Source organism: Cricetulus griseus, chromosome 2 (genome assembly GCF_003668045.3).
Source record: "Cricetulus griseus strain 17A/GY chromosome 2, alternate assembly CriGri-PICRH-1.0, whole genome shotgun sequence".
In the NCBI taxonomy this organism is placed as follows: domain Eukaryota; kingdom Metazoa; phylum Chordata; class Mammalia; order Rodentia; family Cricetidae; genus Cricetulus; species Cricetulus griseus.
Genome location: NC_048595.1, coordinates 190,401,076 through 190,409,374, shown reverse-complemented (window position 1 = coordinate 190,409,374; position 8,299 = coordinate 190,401,076). Strand labels below are relative to the sequence as shown.

General features: G+C 44.1%; 1 pseudogene; it reads right to left on the bottom strand.

Annotated features, from left to right (window-relative positions):
* Positions 1-4,284: 4,284 nt before the first annotated feature.
* Positions 4,285-8,092, bottom strand: LOC100771698 (annotated as a pseudogene).
* Positions 8,093-8,299: the final 207 nt, after the last annotated feature.

The window sequence follows — 8,299 nt, the reverse complement described above, 5'->3', positions numbered from 1 at the left end:
CTGTGCATCTGACAAAGAAAGCATTTCTTCATGTGTTACATAGAATATAACACAGATGGGACCTGAACTCCTTCTTAAATTCTTATTTTTTTAATTGTATGCATGTTTTGCCTGCATGTCCCCCATATGTGTGCCTGATCCTCATGCAAGTCAGAAGAAGACATCAGATTACAGCTGTGAGCTGCCATGTGGGTGGCTGGGAATCAAACCCAGGTCTTTTGCAAGAGCAGCCAGCACTCTTAAGTGCTGAGCCATCCTTGCGGCCCATAGAACCTGAAGGCTTCTAATTCTGATTTGCTAATCAGTCTTCTCCTTGCATATGAGTCCAAACCTGGCATAATGGGTGCTAACAGTAGGTTTTGGCATGGTAACTTTTAGCAAGTGTTTAGCCTACACTGAAGAAATTCTAGATATTCCCTGTTTATTGTTAATGTGTAAGTAACAAATAGGAGGGGTATTTGAAGGCTTCCTATCCAGATTTCTTACCTTTACATTATGTTCAGTGCAGGAAACACATTCCTATCATTTCTCTGCTAGGATTGCATGGGATCTTATCTTTATAAACTTATTTATAAAGACGGTAGAAATGCATATGTTCTTTTCAGTTAGATGGCCATGTGCCTTACACCCGCTTGGTACAGTTAAATTGTGAATGCATTGTTTGTTTGATGTCTTAATCCCCTTAGGATATAGAGCTGGTGTCTGCTGACCCTGGGTCACAGTTCCTTCATTACCCATCATGGAAGCTGAGCTGAGTTCTGGAGTCATTTACGTATTAAAAGGAACTCATCCCAGCTGGAATTAGACACAGAAGTCATATGGAAGTCTTTCTGTAGCCACTGTATGTGGCAGGATTGAATGGAGTTCTTAGGACTGAAGTGTGCAGCAGGGGAAAAAATAATCAGGTCAATCCAAGAAAGAAGTGGTTGCAAGAGTGGGGGTTTCTGGGTTAGAGCACAGAAAACAGGGCTTTCTATGGGAGATGATAACAGGTCACGGTTTTGAAGAGATAAGGCTCCGAATAAGTGTTCTTACAAATATTTGTTTACAAAATTCAACCTCCTATCTTAACAAAAGCTAGTAACGTAAGGAAACTTTGCCTCTCTTTGAGACACTGTCCTTCAATGTGTACCTGCTTGACACGACATCCTTGCTGTCCCGTTCTAGACTTGTTTCTGTGGGCAGGGAGAAACTTCTGTTTGAAGTTCCTTGTCCAGCCATCTTTCTCCTTTGCACACTTGCTCAGTTCAGAAGAAGTGAGGAGTCAGACAGATCTAAAAGTTGTTAGAGGTCCTGGGAGTTTCCCATTGAGCTTGGAACCACCAGCCCTGCACGGGAAAGAAGGCAGGTGTGTTACTGTGGGAGGAAGGAAGGGGCGTGTCTGAAGCAGGATGCCAGTAATGGATAAAAGGTGCTGAGAGAGCCAGTTTCCTCCCCACGTGGTCCCTCTCTCTGGTAAGGGAAGCAGCGGCCTTCATCCCTCAGCACACAACATGATATGTGAATTTAACGTGAAGCAGGAACCTTCAGAAATGAAGACACAAAGAATGAGGCCACTTGTGTGTTTTGTGTTTGGATCGACGAGGTAACTGAGTGTGGATATATGTGAGTGGGTCAAGGGAGAGCAATTTAATTGTCGTAATTGGAGGGTCAACCTAGTAAGGCTCAGATTCTACCCTCTGCCCTGTATATTTAGAAACAAGGCTATTCCTTTCATTCAGACACAGGGAGGTAACTTCTGGAATGAGCAGGTGTTCTACAGTTTGCTTCAGGGGAAGGGTGGGTGGGTTCCATGGCATTCTACAGAGGAGTAGAAGCAAAGGGGAGGTGAGAGTGACCTTGGATTTTTCAGGTGGCATCTTGGGAATATTTTGTACCGAGTCCCATCAGTTTTATAGATGTTTATCCCAATGCTCATAACCTCTTTTGGCAAGAGAGAAGTATTAAGAATATTAGTGGAAATGAAAGTTAGAAAATGCAGTTTTCACAATAGCCTCGAAGCCAATCAAACTCAAAGTGGAAATGTGAATTTTCAGCTGGGCCTTCACCTCCAGTGTCCTTTATTCCCCTCCATGGTGCATGGGGGGGGGTGAGGTCTCACTATGGTAAACCCAGCTTACAGAAGAGTATAAGCAAGGCCAAGGACGATGCCCAAGGCCTCTGTCTAGTCAAGAGGATGCAGAGGCTACTTGATGGAAAATCCCAAATGGTCATTCTTTCTTCTTAGATTGGATGTCCTCGACACACTAATGATCAGGTTGAACCAAAGAGTTCATCTTTTCTTGTGTCTGTTATTTTCATCAGAGATGGAAGTGTGGGCTGACTAAGAGAAACCTCAAATACCAGAAACTCCACCCCAGGATAGCAATCTCAAACACCACCCCCCCCACCCCTACTCCAGGACAGCAACTTCAAACATCCCCGGCCCCCCAGCCTTTCCTTTTGATCTGGGATCATCATTGCCTATGTAAGGAACCCTTTTCAGGTTCAGTGAGCTGAGACATGTTTAGTATGAGGTGGCGCCTCAGGTCAGCTATGGTGGCAGGGAGTGGAGCATTCCCCCCGATGATGGCTTCTGTGCTTGCCAGGCAGTTTCTGCACATAGTTTATCTGATGATTTATTGCAAGCCCAGCTGCTTTGCTTATTTTTTCAGTACTTGAAATAGAAAAGCAGATTCATTTGTAATTGAAGCTCAGAGAGAAATAATATTAAATATGACTTTCAGTCAGACAAAGGGCAGAAGGTAGAAATTTGTCTCATGATTTAAAGCCATCTGCAGACAGAAGCCTGTTGTTCTGAACAGGCCGTGGATGCGCCTTTAGCTATGGGAGGCGCTTTCTCCTGGGACTGAAGCTGAAACATGGCTGTGTTTCTCAGACGGGAGTCATCAGCTGTGGTGATCCAGAAATAAAATGAAACTTTAAAACACATGTACGCCAACATTTATCCATACCCTGTGTGGACTGGGTTCAGGACCAAATGGAATTTTTCTAATAGAGCTAAATGAAACGAATACCTGACACTGAAGCAAAGGAAGGGAATAGTAAAGGATGGAAAATGCATCCAAGATTTCTGTTAGCAGTGATTCCGGCAAAGCCATGTCTTGAGGACAGAATTGCTAACATGCCGGTGACTCTGTCATCCGCCCCACTAAAACTAGTGTCCGCTTATTTCACTTATCCATATTCTTCCTTTGTTTATGTGTGCATTCATTCATTCTTTTATTCATCCACTCTGTTACTGCTAGAAGTTTTCAGCGAGAACTGTCGTTGTCCCTTCCTCTTGTATGTCCTATGATTGTGCCTGTGGTGACACCAGATTACCAAAACCAAATCCCCAGGTGGTTTTAGTGCTTGAGATACAGACTTGCTGAGCCCTTTTGTTTTGTTTTGTATTTTGAGACAGGGTTTCTCTGTGTAGCTTTGGTGCCTATCCTGGCACTCGCTCTGGAGACCAGGCTGGCCTCGAACTCACAGAGATCAGCCTGCCTCTGCCTCCTGAGTGTTGGGCTTAAAGGCGTGTGCCACCAACGCCCGGCTGAGTCCTGTTTTTATAGTGACTGTGTGATAGTAGGAGCGGAGACAAAGTACTATGGGACCATGAGAGAATGACAGCAGCAGTTGGTGTAGCTCTCTTAATTGGTCCCTAAGAATTCAGTTGTCATGCAATGCTAGATCCTTTGCCCTAAGTCCCAGGTGAGTTTCTTTGCTATTTCTCCATCCTTATTTGTTTTTCTTCTCATTTTTGTTTCTTTAGTTTTATTTTTGTCTATTATTTTCTAATTTATTGAGGAGTTAGGAATTGATTTGCTTGTGAAGGTGCTTCTTTCTTTCTTTCTTCCTTTCTTTCTTTCTTTTTTTTTCTTGAGCTGATCCAGACACCAGGGAAATTCCTTTTCTTAAAAACAATTCATGAGGCATGACAAATACAACTATCAGCAATATATTCAGCAATATATTCTTATCATAGGCAGGGACCCAGGAGTCAGATACAATGTACTGAAAAATGTTATGTGTCAGGGGAATGGTGTAGGAGGTGAAGGAGGTTGCGTACCAATCTTATGATCTGGGTTTGATGCCCGGATCCCACAAGGTGAGAGGAGAGAGCCAACTCCTGGGAGTTAGTCTCATGCCTCCACATGTGTGCCATGGCATGTGTGCCCTTCTCTCTCTCTCTCTCTCTCTCTCTCTCTCTCTCTCTCTCTCTCTCACACACACACACACACACACACACACACTAAAAAATTTTGATTTTTTTTTCTTATAGTTGGACTCATACTGTATTGGTTGACATGGGCTTTATCCCACCAGCAATGTTTTATGCATGAGACCTCTGGGATTTGAGAACCCAGTAATCAATTCCCCAGCTCCAATTTGGGAATTCCAGCTCCCTAGGAGCCTAATACACAAAGGCATAGAGGGCTTGGAGACCATGATTTCAGTCTCACAGATGAATGGCACTGAGGAAGTCCTCATTATCCGAGTCTTGGAGAAAGCAGGGTGAGGCAGGAGGACTGTGCAGTGACAGGATCTGGGCCCCAGGGCCAGCTGGGCCACAGTGAGCTCTCTGCCCTTATGCATGAGGAAAAACTGGAAATGAAAACCATTGCCATAGGTTGTATGCCTCAGTGACCAGCCATAAGGAGACTGACTGAGCATAGTGTCTGATCCTAAAGTGGGGACCTGCACAAGTCATTGAGATGAACTGGCCTCCGCTCCCTCAGCACCTGGTCCACAGTGTGGATACCTTCAGAAGATACATTCCAGGGATCCCGCTCCCCAGCCAGCAGGGCATCCAGTGTGCCCTTCTCGAGTACAACATCAAAGGAACCACTAGGGAAGTCCAGAGCTTGCATATCCATGGTTTCCCAGCGAGACTGGGCACATGAGCATAGCGAACTTTCATAGCTGCCACCACTACTGGAAAGTAATCCACGCTGGTCACATTAGGGAAGCCTCCAAGGAATAGTTTGTAGCTTAGGGCACTGTTCCCGCACCCTAGCACGAGGATACAGTCCTCCGGACACAGCTCCGGCTATAGGAGGGCATGGAAGGAAGCGAAGTCCCCGAATCACTAGTAAGGTCTCAAGTTGGCCGCATCTTTGTAGCGCTGGTCCCAGTACTGGACTTGGCAGTACTGGAAGTTCCGCTCGGGTAACTCCGAAGCGGACACAGGAGTCTCAAACCTTTTGATTTTTAAAAGAAGTTAGTATGTTAGATTGGTGGAAAGAAAATGACTTGGTGTCACCAAGTCAAGGTGACACATGAGAAAAATACAGGTCTTCGAGTCCCCAGACAATGAGGAATTCTGTGGGCTTAGTTTCCAAATCTTTTCATTTGGGAGTTTAACTAGATTAAATTTGTCTTTTCTGCAGCAAATAAGGAATGTCTGTCATGTATCTTCAGGCATAGGTTGTGCCTGTACCATCTCTCCTCTAAAAGACACCTCAGAAATCAAGCTAGAGACCATTAGCTTAGGGATGCATTAAACATTCACAAACATCTATAAATGAATTTTAGTGTGTTACTGATCATGACTGCCAAGTTATTCATTCAGTGCTTTCATCTTACTGTTTTCTTTTTGGGAATTAGATAGTTGGTCCATGCTAGGTAGAGACCTGTATTGTCAGTCCCCACCAGCACCTTAGGTCCTTAGTCTCTTGGTAAACTTCCCTAGTAGATAATACTTGACCATTTGTTGCTAGGGAATTAAGTGCACCTTCTGTGATCCATTCGGGGATGGTTCTTGGAAGCCTGTACTTGGTTTTTCTCTAGACTTCATCCACATGCCTTTCTGCATGTATCCACTTTTCTTTCCATCTTTTTGCTGAAGTTCTCCTAGCACATCACTGAACTAGAGAGTGGTCTTGCAGACCCTTGGTTCTGTGGAATTTGTTATTTCCTTTCTTGAACTTATTCAGTTCACTAAGTACCTTACATGAGTGTGGAGACAGGGTGGCGAGAGAAGGGCAAAGATGGATAACATCGTTCAGATAGTGTAGTGTTAAAACAGCAGGTGCATCCAGAGGTATGGCAAGTCCAGTGGGTGCTGAGAGGATAGAAGCAAACTTGGGGTTGTTAGTGGAAATAGAAGGGTGTGATACTTTAAATGAGAATGGTCCCCATAGGCTCATATATTTGAATATTTGGTCTCCAGTTGGTGGCTGTTTGGGAAGGGTTAGGAGGTGTGGCCTTGTTGGAAAAGATGTGTCATTTGGGGTGGACTTTGAGGTTTCAAAAGCCCAAACCATTCTGTTAGCTCTCTCTGTCTCATGATTGTTGATGAGCTCTCAGCCACGACTACTCAGCACCATGGCTGCCTGCCTGTTCCCTTACTCCCTGCCATGATGGTTTTGGACTCCACCCCTTTGGAATCATGAGTTACAAATAAACACTCTCTTGTATAAGTTGCCTTGGCATGGTGTTTTGTCACAGAAATTGGCAAGTAACCAAGACAGAGGGGTTATGCACATGCTGTTCACCAGTTGCAATGTGTGGTCACTCAGACACCTGACTTTCCTTTGGATTAGGAGCAAAACATGAAATATTGAATAATAAGGACCTATCTGAGTGGAAACAGATCTCCAGGGACACAAAGATCAAGATAGAAGAGTTAACTTCTTGGGAACCAAAGCAACAGGGTAGTGACTCTGAGTGAGGGATATCTTTAGAAGAGTCAGCACTTTGAGGGTGGGTCACCAGGAATTCCAAGTCAGCTGGATCAGTAGATCTATGTGCTTGTATAGCAACAAGCATGGTTCAATGATAAAGGAAGCCACCACCACCTAACACACAGGGTGGTTTTTTTTTTTTTTTTTTTTTTTTTTTTTGTGTGTGTGTGTGTGTGTGTACCAGGGGCTGCTCTGATTTCTGCACATTGAATTGAATCTTTTCATCTTCACAACAACCTCTAAGCTATAGTTACGTACCCAGTTTCACAGCTGTAGAAGTAGAGACCCAGAAAACTACTTTGACCCTCCAAATTAGCCAATACCCCACAGATACAGAAATAATACTTTAGCTTCTGTGTTTTATTGTTATGAAATTTAAGAGAAGGTTTATTGGCTGAAGGTGGGTCCTTTTCTTACTGGCCCATTTCATGTCAGGAATTTGTGCGAGTGTGCATGGTGTGCACACATACATGCAGATTCATACAGAGATCAGAGGACAACCTCATGTCAGTCTTCAGGCAGCTTTCATCTTTTGTCCGAGACAGCGTCTCTTATTAGCTTAGAACTTGACTACATAGGCCAAGCTATCAGCATCCCCCCCCTTCCAAGAATTTACCTTTTCCTGCCTCCCGTTCCTTCTTCCCTTCCGAGAATAATGGTTTCTGCCCATTTAGCATTGGTTCTGTGGATCTGAAATCCAATCCTCAGAGTGAGAGATGGGCACTTTAACAGCAGAGCCTTCTCTCCAGACCCAGTGTGAGTCTTTTCTGGAAACACTCTAGAGCCACTCAAGGACCGTGGAGCTGCAGGGAGAAAGGAAACAGCAGCAACTTCCCATGCATGTGTGGTCACAGGACTGTGGGCTTCAGTGCCTGGCCTTGGAGTCAGTGTAAACAGTTGGACTTGCTGCACAGTTCACCAGTTGACTGGTTTGAGAAGGGTATTGAGGTGTCTCTGTGACTCACCCTCTTTTTTTATATAAGCCAAGAGAACTCAGTATCCAACTTATGTGGGTATTTTGAAGGCACAGTGCTACACAATGATGGCACTGGGTCTTTGGCAAACTGCCTGGTACATAGTAAGCACTCAGCAAATGGTAGCTATTACTAGTCAGTAGGGGACAGATGATTTTCACACCAATTTCCATTGCATGGCCACTTTTAATTTACCACTAATTACATTTTGATGACATTTGCATACAGCATTTAATTGACTGAAAAATCCCATTAATACTTCATAATGGAGTACACAAATTATATGGGAGAAACATTCTTGGGATATTATAATAGAAGGCTCTCTTTTTCCCTTCTATCAAACACAAAGTCTGTGGAGGATGACTGTATCTCACTGGGAACTCTAGGCAGTTTCATGTAGATGGTATCATCACTGCCAGGCTCCTCGTGAGCAAAGATTCCAGTCATTTTACAGTTTTCCAGTCATTCTGTGTGCAGCATCAAGGACTTACACTCTCTTTTCTACTGTGCCACAATCATATAGTGTCACCACCCTTCACTCTCCTGGGGTATGCTGTGAATTTGTGCCTTTGCTTATCCACCAGCAGAACTTGAGACCTTAGTGTTCTTGTCAGGTTCTTCTGCTCCATAGTTTCATTGTTGGCTCAGCATTTG